Genomic DNA, 14,765 nt, shown 5'->3' with positions numbered 1-14,765 from the left:
AGGCGGATTGCAGGAAGGTATATTTAATCCGAAAATGGATTAAAGATATTGAAATGTATACCCCAAAAAATTAGTAAAACCTGAGTCTGTACAACGGGCAAAAACAAACACGTCTTACTGTTACGCCATCTTGTGACTAGAATGATGTCGTAAACAACAGCCAACTTTCCAGGACATAGACATGTCTTATATGGGCAGAAAGCTTAAATTATTGTTAATCTAACTGCTGTGTCCAATTTACAATAGCTATTACAGCAAAAAAATGCCATGCTAATGTTTGAGGATAGCGCACAACAACAAAACACTTTTATCACGACAAATGGTTTGATACATTTACCTCTGAAGGTAAATCATGTACATACATTCAGTTATCTTGCTCTGATTTGTCATCCTGAGGGTCCCATTATAATAATGCAAAAAAAGTATAGAAAATCCATGTTTTTTGGTTTGTATTATCTTTTACCTGATCTAATATGTTATATTCTCCTACATTAATTTCACATTTCCACAAACTTCCGAGTGTTTCCTTTCAAATAGTATCAAGAATATGCATATCCTTGCTTCAGGTCCTGAGCTACAGGCAGTTAGATTTGGGTATGTCATTTTAAGTGGAAATTGAAAAGAAGGGTAAGATCATGAAGGTCAGTCAATGAAGAAAAACTTGTAAAAGTTTCTTCAAGTGCAGTCACAAAAACCATCAAACGTTATGATGAAACTGGCTCTCATGAGGACCGCCACAGGAAAGGAAGAACCAGAGTTACCTCTGCTGCAGAGGATACGTTCATTAGAGTTACCAGCCTCAGAAAATGCAGCCCAAATAAATGCTTCACAGAGTTCAAGTAACAGACACATCTCAACATCAACTGTTCAGAGGAGACTGCGTGAATCAGGCCTTCATGGTCGAATTGCTGCAAAGAAACCACTGCTAAAGGACACCAATAATAAGAAGAGACTTGCTTGGGCCAAGAAACACAAGCAATGGACATTAGACTGGTGGAAATCTGTCCTTTCGTCTGATGAGTCCAAATTTGAAATTTTTGGTTCCAACCGCCATGTCTTTGTGAGACGCAGATTAGGTGAACGGATTATCTCTGCATGTGTGGTTCCCACCTTGAAGCATGGAGGAGGAGGTATGATGGTGTGTAGGTGCTTTTCTGGTGACACTGTCAGTGATTTATGTAGAATTCAAGGCACACTTAACCAGCATGGCTCAGCATATGTGGGAACTTCTTCAAGACTTTTGGAATGCATTCCAGGTGAAGCTGGTTGACAGAATGCCAAGAGTGTGCAAAGGAAGACCACTAAAAACCCTGAAATTTCCATCCCTAACTACAACATCTTCTGACAAGATAGAACTGCCAAAGGGGGCAGAGTTGCAAACTACTGCAGAGATAGCCTGCAGAGTTCTGTCTTACTATCCAGATCTGTGCCCAAACAATTTTAGCTTCTACTTTTAAAAATCCACCTTTCCAGAAACAAGTCTCTCACCATTGCCGCTTGCTATAGACCACCTTCTGCCCCCAGCTGTGCCCTGGACACCATATGTGAATTGATTGCCCCCCATCTATCTTCAGAGCTTGTGCTGTTAGGTGACCTAAACTGGGACATGCTTAACACCCCGGCAATCCTACAATCTAAGTTTGATGCCCTCAATCTCACACAAATGGTCAATGAACCTACCAGGTACAACCCCAAATCCGTAAACACGGGCACCCTCATAGATATCATCCGAACGAACCTGCCCTCCAAATACACCTCTGCTGTCTCCAACCAGGATCTCAGCCTCATTGCCGGTGTCCGTAATGGGTCTGCGGTCAAATGACCAACCCTCATCTCTGTCAAACACTCCCCAAAACACCTTTCTAAGCAACCTGGCCCGGGTATCCTGGATATATATTGACCTCATTGCGTCAGTAGAGGATACCTGGTATTCTTTCAAAGTGCTTTCCTCACCATCTTAAATAAGCATGCCCCATTCAAAAAAATGTGGAACCAGGAACAGATATAGCCCTTGGTTCACTCCAGACCTGACTGCCCTTGACCAGCACAAAAACATCCTGTTGCGTACTGCATTAGCATCGAATAGCCCCCGTGATATGCAACTTTTCAGGGAAGTTAGGAACCAATATACACAGGCAGTTAGGAAAGCAAAGGCTAGCTTTTTCAAACAGAAATTTGCATCCTGTAGCACAAACTCCAAAAAGTTCTGGGACACTGTAAAGTCCATAGAGAATAAAAGCACCTCCTCCCAGCTGCCCACTGCACTGAGGCTAGGAAACACTGTTACCACTGATAAATCCACTATAATTGAGAATTTCAATAAGATTTTTTCTACGGCTGACCATGCTTTCCACCTGGCTAACCCTACCCCGGTCAACAGCCCTGCACCCCCCACAGCAACTTGCCCAAGCCTCCCCCATTTCTCTTTCATCCAAATCCAGATAGCTGAGGTTTTGAAAGAGCTGCAAAATCTGGACCCCTACAAATCAGCCAGGCTAGACAATCTGGACCCTCTCTTTGTAAAATGATCTGCCAAAATTGTTGCAACCCCTATTGCTAGCCTGTTCAACCTCTCTTCCGTATCATCTGAGATCCCCAAAGATTGAAAAGCTGCCGCGGTCATCCCCCTCTTCAAAGGGGGAGACACTCTAGACCCAACCTCCTACAGACCTATATCTATCCTACCCTGCCTTTCTAAGGTCTTCGAAAGACAAGTTAACAATCAGATCACCGACCATTTCGAATCCCACCGTACCTTCTCTGCGATGCAATCTGGTCTCCGAGCTGTCCATGGGTGCACCTCAGCCACGCTCAAGGTCCTAAACGATATCATAACTGCCATCGATAAGAGACAATACTGTGCAGCTGTATTAATCGACCTGGCCAAGGCTTTCGACTCTGTCAATCACCACATTCTTATCGGCAGACTCAATAGCCTTGGTTTCTCAAATGACTGCCTCCCCTGGTTCACCAACTACTTCTCAGACACAGTTCAGTGTGTCAAAGGACCTGTTGTCCGGACCTCTGGCAGTCTCTATGGGGGTGCCACCGGGTTCAACCCTCGAGCCGACTCTTCTCTCTGTATACATCAATGGTGTCTCTCTTCCTGCTGGTGATTCTCTGATCCACCTCTACGCAGACGACACAATTCTGGCCCTTCTTTGGACACTGTGCTAACCTTTCTAGGGTAGGGGGCAGTATTTTCACGGCCAGATGAAAAACGTACCCAAATTAAATGGCCTACTACTCGGGCCCAGGAACTAGAATATGCATATTATTAGTAGATTTGGATAGAAAACACTCTGAAGTTTCTAAAACTGTTTGAACGATGTCCGTGAGTATAACAGAACTCATATGGCAGGCAAAAACCTGAGAAAAATCTAACCAGAAAGTGGGAATTCTGGTGCTTGTAGTCCTTTCAAGTCATTGCCTATCGAACACACAGTGGCTTAGGGTTCATTTTGCACTTCCTAAGGCTTCCAATAGATGTCAACAGTCTTTAGAAAGTTGTTTGAGGCGTCTATGGTGAACAGAGAGCGAACAGAGGAAGTTGTTGACTCAGGAAAGTACTGGCGTTCATTGGCGCGCATCCACGTGAGAGTTAGCTGTGTTCCAAAACGTTTTTCAAGACATTGCAATCGTCCGGTTGGAATATTATTGAAGTTCTAAGTGAAAAAGGCCCTAAAGTTTGATGCTATACAACGTTTTTACATGTTTGAACGAACGTAAATATAACTTTTTTTACTTTTCGTCGTGACATTTTCCGCGTGCTTCCTACATTTGGAGTAGCTAACTGAACGCGGAAACAACATGGAGTTATTTGGACATAAATTATGGACTTTATCAAACAAAACAACATTTATTGTGGACCTGGAAGTGCCTTCTGATGAAGATCATCAAAGGTAAGTGAATATTTCTAATGCTACTTATGATTTTAGATGACTCCAAAATGGCGGGTATCTGTATTGCCTAGTGTATTTTTCTGAGCGCAGTACTCAGATTATTGCAAAGTGTGCTTTCCTCGTGAAGCTTTTTTGAAATCTGTCACAGCGTTTGCATAAAGGAGATGTTTATCTATAATTCTTTGAATAACAGTTTAATATTTTATCAACGTTTATGGTGAGTATTTTTGTAAATTGTTGTGCTGATTCACCGGCAGTATTGGAGGCAAAATATTTTCTGAACATCACGCGCCAATGTAAAACGGGGTTTATGGATATAAATATGAACTTTATCGAACAAAAAATGCATGTATTGTGTAACATGATGTCCTAGGAGTGTCATCTGATGAAGATCGTCAAAGGTTAGTGCATCATTTTAGCTGGTTTTCTGGTTTTTGTGACGCCTGTCCTTGCTAGGAAAATGGCTGTGTGCTTTTTCTAGTGTTGTAACTGTCCTAACATAATCTAACTTTATGCTTTCGCCATAAAGCCTTTTTGAAATCGGACAATGTGGTTACATTAAGGAGACGTGTACCTTTAAAATGGTGTAAAATAGTCGTATATTTGAGAACTTTGAATTATGACATTTTGTGGTTTTGAATTTGGCGCTCTGATTTTTCACTGGCTGTTGAATAATGTGAACCGTGGGTGGCATCCCACCTGCCCAAGAGAGGTTAACCAACCTCCAGATGAGCTTCAATGCCATACAACCGTGGCCTCCAACTGCTCTTAAATGCAAGTAAAACTAAATGCATGCTCTTCAACCGATTGCTGCCCACACCTGCCTGCCCGTCCAGCATCACTACTCTGGACGGTTCTGACTTAGAATATGTGGACATCTACAAATACCTAGGTGTCTGGTTAGACTGTAAACTCTCCTTCCAGACTCGCATTAACATCTCCAATCCAAAATTAAATCTAAAATCGGCTTCCTATTTCGCAACAAAGCAGCCTTCGCTCATGCTGCCAAACATACCCTCGTAAAACTGACTATCGGCGATGTCATTTACAAAACAGCCTCCAACACTCTACTCAGCAAATTGGATGCAGTCTATCACAGTGCCATCTGTTTTGTCACCAAAGCCCCATATACTACCCACCATTGCGACCTGTATGCTCTCGTTGGCTGGCCCTCGCTTCAGATTCGTCGCCAAACCCACTGGCTCCAGGTCATCTATAAGTCTTTGCTAGGTAAAGCCCCACCTTATCTCAGCTCACTGATCACCATACCAGCACCCACCCGTAGCACGCGCTCCAGCAGGTATATTTCACTGTTCACCCCCAAAACCAATTCCTCCTTCGGCCGCCTTTCCTTACAGTTCTCTGCTGCCAATGACTGGAACAAACTGCAAAAATTACTGAAGTTGGAGACTCATATCTCCCTCACTAGCTTTAAGCACCAGCTGTCAGAGCAGCTCACAGATTACTGCACCTGTACATAGCCCATCTGTAAATAACTACCTCATCCCAATACTGTATTTATTTTATTTATTTAGCTCCTTTGCATCCCAGTATCTCTACTTGCACACTCATTGTAGAAAAGGCCCATGGAGTTGGTGGAATAATCCTTTAATTCATTGCCGCTTACTCAGCTGGGCCAGGGGTGCTTTAATTAGGTCAGGTGGAAATGTCCGACAGATCTCCACTCCATAAAAGGAGGAAATCGCCATCGCCTGCTTTCTCTTCCTTCACTCTGTCTAATCCAGAAGTTCTGTGCATCCATGAATCCATGTAAGTCCACCGAATCTGTTAGTTCAGATGAAAGGTATCTGTTGCGATCGGGAGAGTGGGCCATCAGTTGTTGTTTAGAGTTATTACCGCGGAGCGCGGCTTGGAGCGCACGCTCCAAACATATTGTGTAATGTGAATGGTCAATGATCACGGCCCTACGGATTATAATAGGCCAATTATGCAATCGATATGGTTAATATGTAATGAAATTACATGTACACATGAAGACACTTGAAAGGGTGAAATAAGAAAGTCATTGTTTGTTGACCTGATCGACTCTGATATCCAACTAATGGCGATTATAGATTGAATAACCGATCACTGTTTGTATTATTCTTTCATGATTTATGATAAATGGTTATGAGCCTAAATTACTCACCGATGATTCCTATTGACTTATTAATGAACTGGATTGTTGAATTCCCTAAATTATGTTAATAATGAATGATTATTATGATTTGATCTTCGTGATTATGAATTTGATTGGATACATGTTATTCTGTTTCCTTTGTTATGCAGCACAGACTACTCCGTAAATATACCACTTTATGGTTAAAGGAATTCCTGCCTCAGTCTCATCCATTCCTCTGTCACCTGACCCGTGACCACCTGTTCACCCTCACTGTCAGTCGTCCTACCTGTCCAGCTACCCACACAGATTCCACTAATCTTCTGCACATCTATCACTCCAGTGTTTAATTGCTATATTGTAATTATTTCGCCACCATGGCCTATTTATTGCCTTACCTCCCATATCCTACCTCATTTGCACACACTGTATATAGACTTTTTCTATTGTATTATTGACTGTATGTTTGTTTATTCCATGTGTAACTCTGTGTTGTTGTACGGTATGTGTCGAACTGCTTTGCTTTATCTTGGCCAGGTCGCAGTTGTAAATGAGAACTTGTTCACAACTATCCTACCTGGTTAAATAAAAAATACAAAAATTAGCCTCACAATCACCACACATAACATCCTATTTTACCACTTCACCAAATCTTTCCCAAACATTACATTTCTGGCCCTCCCTTCTCTTTATTTTCATCACTCTACTTCGCAGATTTTCTCTTGAATTAAACTGACATTTTTTCCTCAGTGGATCCACATGAACTTTTTCTGTAGTTCCGAAAAGCATATGGCGTTTGGCGTTTAGACTACTTGGTTCGCGTAGGCTACAGTTAGGCCCTAAAACTTAGGCTTGCATACTAAGGCCAGATAGAGTAAAAATAATGAAAGCAAAATCTCAATGTAACCTATAGAGATATAAAGTGTACAAGAATTATACATGAATGAATTTTATTATGTATTGTTTTCTCTTTATTCAACCTGCCGCCACCCACCTGCCCTTCATCCGCACAATATTTCATGACCGTAAACCTGCCAACCCCATGGAACCCAAACCGGCTGCGCGGGTACGCCATCGTGCGCTATCGTGCATACATTTATTTTGTCCCCCTACACCAAACGCAATCACGACACGCAGTTTAAAATATCAAAACAAACTCTGAACCAATTACATTAATTTGGGGACAGGTCAAAAAGCATTAAACATGTATGGCAATTTAACTAGTTAGCTTGCACTTGCTAGCTAATTTGTCCTATTTAGCTAGCTTGCTGTTGCTAGCTATTTTGTCCTGGGATATAAACATTTAGTTGTTATTTTACCTGAAATGCACAAGGTCCTCAATTCCGACAATTAATCCACACATAAAACGGTCAACCGAATCGTTTCTAGTCATCTCTCCTCCTTCCAGGCTTTTTCATCTTTGAACTTATATGGTGATAGGCATCTACACTTTCATAGTATTACCATGACAACCGGCAAAACAGTTAGTCTTTCAATCACCCACGTGGGTATAACCAATGAGGAGATGGCACATGGGTACCTGCCTCTATAAACCAATGAGGAGATGGGAGAGGCAGGACTTGCAGCGCGATCTGCGTCAGAAATAGGAATTACTTCTATTTTAGCCCTTGTTAACGCAGACAGTCGTTGGTGCGCGCGAGCAGTGTGGGTGCAATAATTGAATAACATATATTCCTAAATGTATTTTGCAACGCTTGCGCATGCGACGCGAGCAGTGTAGTCAGGGTATAAGCGACTGTAGACGAAAGTCAGGTGAGTGAAGTCGGGGGAGGTGCTTCTGCCGAAAGTCGGACATTGTGGTGGTTTTCCAACCACAAGCCTCAGATCAACATGGCAGTGTCAACATAGCTGCTATCGTTTATAAACGTTTTTCTGTATAAATGTGGAACACTTTTCTATACCCTCATATCACACACACAGGAACTGAAAACATAATGTGTGTACAATTAAATGGTTAGAGAGGTCTCATATCACTTTCATTGGTGGCACTTGTAGCTTAAGAATAGCGGCAAAGTTGGTTCCTGTTTCTGTCACGTCTTTGGTGAGGGTCAAACAAAAACACCGTAATAGTTGGTCGACAAATATTGCCTCCCACAATGCAGGCGGTTGGTGAGAAGCAACTGCAGCGACTTGAATGCGACTTCATCAAAAACTGCATGACCTTTGATCACATGATTTTTGTAGAGTTCATGCAGTCAACATGTAGTCGCAAATCTGACTATTTATAACCATAATGCAACACACTTTGAAAGGCAAATTGATCAGCTCGAACACCTTACTTGGCTCACTCATACAACAGAGTACCAAACCAAGCTACACATAACAGCAGCGCCATCTACTGTACTCAGTAGGCAACATCTCGTAACACCAGACACCGGTAAGGGGTTGGGTTTGGATCCGCCTGCCTTTGACCCTTGCTTGACCCAGATACAGATCTCCTAATACCACTTGAGTAAATTTGAGAGACGATTCATCTACCCCAGTCTTGATAAAGATAATGTTCTGTCTTGGGGCATACCATTGGAACACAGTGTGTAGAACACATTGGCTACACATTTGGTTATCTTCTATTTCTAGTATAGCTCTAGATCTATCAATCAAATTCTTAGCCTTAAGGCTCAGTAAGGTAAGTCACACTAAGCGAAGGCTCTATAAATTCACTGTGTGTCTTCTAAGTGTATGACAAAACAGTAATGGATATGGCAAAACATTTATTGTTACAGGTCTAATTACGTTGGTAACCAGTTTTGCAATAAGGCACCTCGGGTGTTTGATATACAGCCAATATACCACTAAGGCCTTAGGGGGTGTGGTATATGGACAATATACCACGGCTAAGGGCTGTGTCCAGACACTCAGTGTTGCATCTTGATTTAAGAACAGCCCTTAGCCATGGTATATTGTCCATATACCACACCCCCTAGGGCCTTATTGCTTAAGTATATCACACATATATCTGTTTTTAGATCGGTGGTACAAGACACAAGGGTTTTTCCTCACTGAGCATTCCCTAAGGAAATAAGTGGCCCACTTTTTACACTTTTGGTTAGTAACCCTTTGCTCCAAGTAACGTTTTGTGTACATGGCCCCTTCAATTTTACCTCGATTGTCATGACAACCCACTAACTGAATTACCATCGTTCTGTAAAGATATCAATTCACTGCTGTCACTGAGGTGTGGACAGCTGTGAAGGACATAGATGGATGGGGATGCATAGGGTAAGAAGAAATAGCAAGTTATATTAACACATCCATGAATATAGTACACAGTATGTGTACCATAAATTAGATATTTTTTTCAGGCAGTTTCCTGGACCCAGGTTAAGCATATTACTGGACTAAAAAGCACTTTCAATGGAGATCCTCCACTGACCATGCTTTCTAGTCCAGGAGAAGGTTTAATCTGGTCCTGGGAAACTAGCCAGTATTATCCATTAAATGCTTAGTGTACACGATCTTTAGATTGTATCTCTCCCTTTCTAATCTTATGCTATATTCTATATAATATACTGTATGTCAACATGCTGTTTAGTACATGGTTTAGTACACCAAAATTAATCAGTTGGACGGGAATTTGACTTCTATAGGCAGGCCCGTTTTGTTCACGGGACCTGTTGTGTGCTTGTGCATGCATTTGTTAATGGGTGTTATAATAAAGACCATAGGCAGCTCATGAGTTTCAAGTTTGTGAAGCTTACAATTTATTTCACCATTTTTGCCTATCTGCGTGCCAGTTATGATAATAATAACGTTTTCGTTTCTCAAACGTGTTGTCACGTGGTTAATCATAACAATCTGAGTTAAAATGACACATTGATGCTCCATTGGCGGCTAAAGAAATTAGTGCATGGAACTCAGAGATAGCCTACAGGCCAATGCATCAGTAAGTCTATAACTTCCATCGTCAACTAATTCATATACATCGGCCTAAAATGAACAAATAAAAACAGTAGAAAATATCCTGATGAAAATGCAGGTTCTTACAATCGCATTAATCTCTCCACTCCACCTGTCTGACTCCCTTTCTATCTGTCTTGATTTGAGCTATCTCTAGTGAAGTGCAACATTGTGTCAACTCAGCAGGTTGGCGTGCTCAGGCTTGCGCCCTCCTTCGACGTTATCAGGACAGAGAAACCACACACATGCTCATTGCTCACATTGAGCACTCCAAACAGAAAGACTGAAAAAATTTACAAAACTCCTAAATGGTGGTTATGAAATGAACCCAAACTTATTTCTCACAAGTGTAGTGGGTGGTGAACTCTGCAAACAATGTTTCCACTCCGAGAATGAGAACAGGAAATGACTGTAACACATGCATTAAGATAAAGGTATATAACCAAATGACATGGATTAATGGTACATTTACTAGGCCTACTGGTTACATATGTAATGGGGAATTTATACAAAAAATAACAATCAAAGGGAAAACAATTCAGACAATGAAACAATGAATGTGCAAGGATTGGCGGGAGACAGCGGAGCACATTGTGGAGAGACTCCCATATCTTCGCAACGCACCTTCTTCTTGTCTCAACATTTTAAATTATACTCAATACAAATTATCTTTACACATTTTAGAAGCTTTTCACTGACAGCCTTAACTCAGTAATCAGCTAGCCTACTGCCATGCTCGCAGTTGGCCTCGCTGATTAGTCTTCCTCTCTGGTAAAGTATTTTGAATGGTTTTATTTAGACAGGAGTAATTGTATAATGTTGTCAAAACATCAATTTACTTTAGGGGAAGCCAACATCCGAACCGTGCACCTCTCAACTTTCCTTTTTAATTTGCCTGTGGCTGAAACCAGAGATCTGTGTATAATGACGATATGGTCATGTGTCCATCCTAACAATGCGAGTCGATGTCCCAAAGGCGGGAATCCATGCGACAAGCTTAGGTCTGCATATCATGCCCATAGAAACACATTTGGCTTATTCAGGACAGATTTTCGCTAGAGTTAGCCACTTCCTCTCTGCTGAAACTAGCGAGCGAATCGGCGTCCCACTGTTTTACAACATGTAGCCCATGTATCTGATTCTGTCTGGACAGAAAAAGTATGACATGCCATACTCCGTTTGTCCAGACAGCATCAGATTCATAGTCTACAAATATGGAAGCAGAGGGGCGCTGTTTCGCTCGTTCGGATGCTTAATCTGAGACTGATGCGTCTTTCTGTCGGCGCTCGTCTCGGTGAGTGAAAGGGCCTCTGTGTTTCCTTACCCAAGAAGAAATGAAGAGCTGTTAACTCCCAAGAAGTTAGAGTTCACTCTTCCTGAAACACACACTCCTCCTGAAACACACATGTACATACGCACAGACCTCACGTGTTCTAAAACTGTCAACACGACAATATCTTCATTATTACACTGAACAAAAATATACATGTGAAAGATTTTACTAAGTTACAATTCATATAAGGAACCATATAAGGACACCGAACTGCAGTCAGGTCAAGACCCTGGTGAAGACAACGAGGACACAGATGAGCTTCCCAAATACTTTTTTGGACAGTTGTCAGGTTGTGCAAACCCTCAGTTTCATCAGCTGTCCGGGTGGCTGGTCTCAAACAATCACGCAGTTTGAAGAAGCCGGTCCTGGGCTGGCGTGGTTACACGTGGTCTGCAGTTGAGAGGGCGGTTGGACGTACTGCCAAATTCTCTAAAAATGACATTGGAGGCAGTTTATGGTAGAGAAAATAACATTAAATTCTCTGGCAACAGCTCTGGTGGATATTCCTGCAGTCAGCATGCCAATTGTATGCTCCCTCAAAACTTGAGACATCTGTGGCATTGTGTTGTGTGACAAAACTGTCCATTTTAGAGTGGCCTTTTGTCCCCAGCACAAGGTGCACCTGTGTAATGATATTGCTGTTTAATCAGCTTCTTGATAGGCCACACCTGTCAGGTGGATGGATTATCTTGGCGAAGGAGAAATGCTCAATAACCGGAGGCTGTAATCGCTGCCAAAAGTGCTTCAACAAAGTGCTGAGTAAAGGGTTACTTATGTTAATGTGATAATTCAGTATTTAAATTTTTTTATACATTTGTGTAGATTTATGAGGGGGAATGTGTTGTTAAATTTTAGAATAAGGTTGTAACGTAACAACATTTCGAAAAAGGGAAGGGGTCTGAATACTTTCCGAATGCACCGTATGCTTTTTTTGCAGATGGAACATTTTTCGGATATTTTATTTCAGCTCAAGAAACATGGGACCAACACTTTACTTGTTGCGTTTATATATTTTTTCAGTGTAAAACTGTATGACTGACTCTCCTCTCTGACCACCCATACAGCAGACTGGACATATCTGATCTGATCTGGAAATCTGCACTGTGTCTGGTTCTCTGCTTCTGAGCAAAGACTGTCCTAAAATAACACTGACCATCTGAAAGTTGTAGTATGTTTAAAATGACTTTTTTTATCCAAACTATAGTAGGTGTATTGTAATGATTTGGATTCAACATATGGGTTGTTCTCCTTACATTGAGCTGGACAGCAGAAACAGCTAGAGAGGAAATATTTGAGAGTGGAGAAAGATGAATTGCATGATGTGAAACTTGACTTCTGGCCTGTCAATTGGTTAAATAATATTTAGCTGAAAGATTTTAGGCGGTATGGAAAGATGACTGATGTAGTTCAATGTAAGGATGCAAAGAGTCACCCATCTTACCCATGGTCATATTGTACTGTTGTCACACCATCCCACTCTCGACTGCAACTCTTTCACAGGTTCTTGTTGTTGCCCTAAATTGCATTCTTAATTATTTCACCCCTTAAAGAAAAGGACAATATTTAATCAATACAAATCTAGAAATTCTGTATGATGACAGGCCCTAGAGAAGGAGACACTGGAATATGATATCTGGGCTGGAAATGGGAAACAGATGACTATCCATCCTCCTCTTCCTCCTCTCTTCTGTCTCTTCCCCTCTCCTGCTTTTTCTGCCATCAGACTCCCAAGAGTCCCTTCTTCCCCTCTTCTTTCTTTTTTCAATTGAGACCAGATATTTCCTTTCCTTCTCTTCATGACATCTCCTTCACTCCTCTGTTCCCTTTCTGTCTAATAACATTGGAACTTCTCCACTCCTTTTTGAGAGGAATGTTGTTGCGGCCGTGAGGCCTGGTTGGTGGGGTGGCTGATTGAGAACATTCATTCCAGGTCTGGTTCTCTCCCTCACACAGACAATGGTGCTTTCATGCCAGTCGGCTGAATCTCCCAGTCATGCCATTGTCTTAAATTAGCAAAGAGAGGCCTGCCAGCTCCCCGCGTTTGATACTATTGATCATAACATCCTTGTTGACTGGCTGGAGAGGTGGGTGGGAATCTCCAGCGTTGCCCTCAACTGGTTCAGGTCATATTTAGAGCTGTGTAAATAGTGGACAGAACATACATTGGGTTATTTTTGACCCAGCCAGTTGGTTCACTTAGTTGGCTTATGGAGCTATAATCCACCAGGTCAGATCAGAAGACTAGAGGTATGGCTTAGTAGGGGGAGGGGGGGAGTAAATGTCATTCTGGTTCACCTGTTCTGTTCTATTGTCAGTACATGTTATGGTTGAGCACTGACACTTTTGTAGCTAATGGTGCTTGCTAAAAATGAGTTGCTAACTATCTGAAAGCCACTTCCCTACTAAGCCAAGCCTCCAGTCTTCTGATCTGACCCGGTGGATCATAGCTCAAAAACCCGGCATCAAAAACCCAACTGAAAGAAAACATTGGGTTGTTTGTAAACCAACTGGCAAGGTAAAAATAGCACAACATGTGTTCTGTCCAATATTTAACCAAATTGCTTTTAACCCAGCGTTTTGTAGAGCGTGGGTGGTTCAGTATCGTCCCCAGCACATATTCACTATAGTATCCCTCAGGGGTCAATTCTGGGCCCCATCCTATTTCCCTATACATGCTTCCCCTTGGTGACATCATCCGCAATCATAACGTTCCATTTCACTGCTATGCGGATGACACACAGCTTTATTTACTAATCAGACCCAGTGACCAAGCTAGCGTAGCTACCCTTCACAACTGTCTTGCTGACATCAAATGTTGGATGTCTGACAATTTTTTACAGCTCAATGATAACAAATCAGAGGTTGTTTTATTTGGCCCCCACCTGGCTAGAATCCAGATTGTAAATAATCTTGGTCATTTGTCCACCAATATAAAGCCTACAGCCAAAAACCTTGGTGTCTTCTTTGACCCTGACCTAAACCTTGAGCTGCATGTAAAGAAAGTTGTCCAATACTGCTTTTATTATCTAAGATATATAGCTAAAGTCAAGTATTTTATTTTAGTCACTGATCTGGACAAAGTTATGCATGCTTTTATTTACTCAGGCCTAGATTATGGTAACTTTTTGTATCAGTGGAGGCTGCTGAGGGGAGGATGGCTCATAATAATGGCTGGAATGGAGTCAATGGAATTGTATCAAACACATTAAAGATGTTGTTTCCATATGGCTGATACCACTCTATTGCCTCCATTCCAGCCATTATTATGAGCCGTCCTCCCCTCAGCAGCCTCCACTGCTTTGTATACATGTCTCAGTCAGAAATCACTCCAACGTCTACAGTTAGTTTAAAATGCTGCATCTCAGCTTTTAAAAGGCTGAAAATGTAACCATATCACACCTACAGTTGAAGTCGGAAGTTAACATACACCTTAGCCAAATACATTTAAACTCAGTTTTTCACAATTCCTGACATTTAATCCTATTAAAAATCC

The sequence above is a fragment of the Salmo trutta genome, chromosome 19 (assembly GCF_901001165.1).
Source record: "Salmo trutta chromosome 19, fSalTru1.1, whole genome shotgun sequence".
NCBI classification, from domain to species: domain Eukaryota; kingdom Metazoa; phylum Chordata; class Actinopteri; order Salmoniformes; family Salmonidae; genus Salmo; species Salmo trutta.
This window is presented reverse-complemented; position numbering follows the sequence as displayed.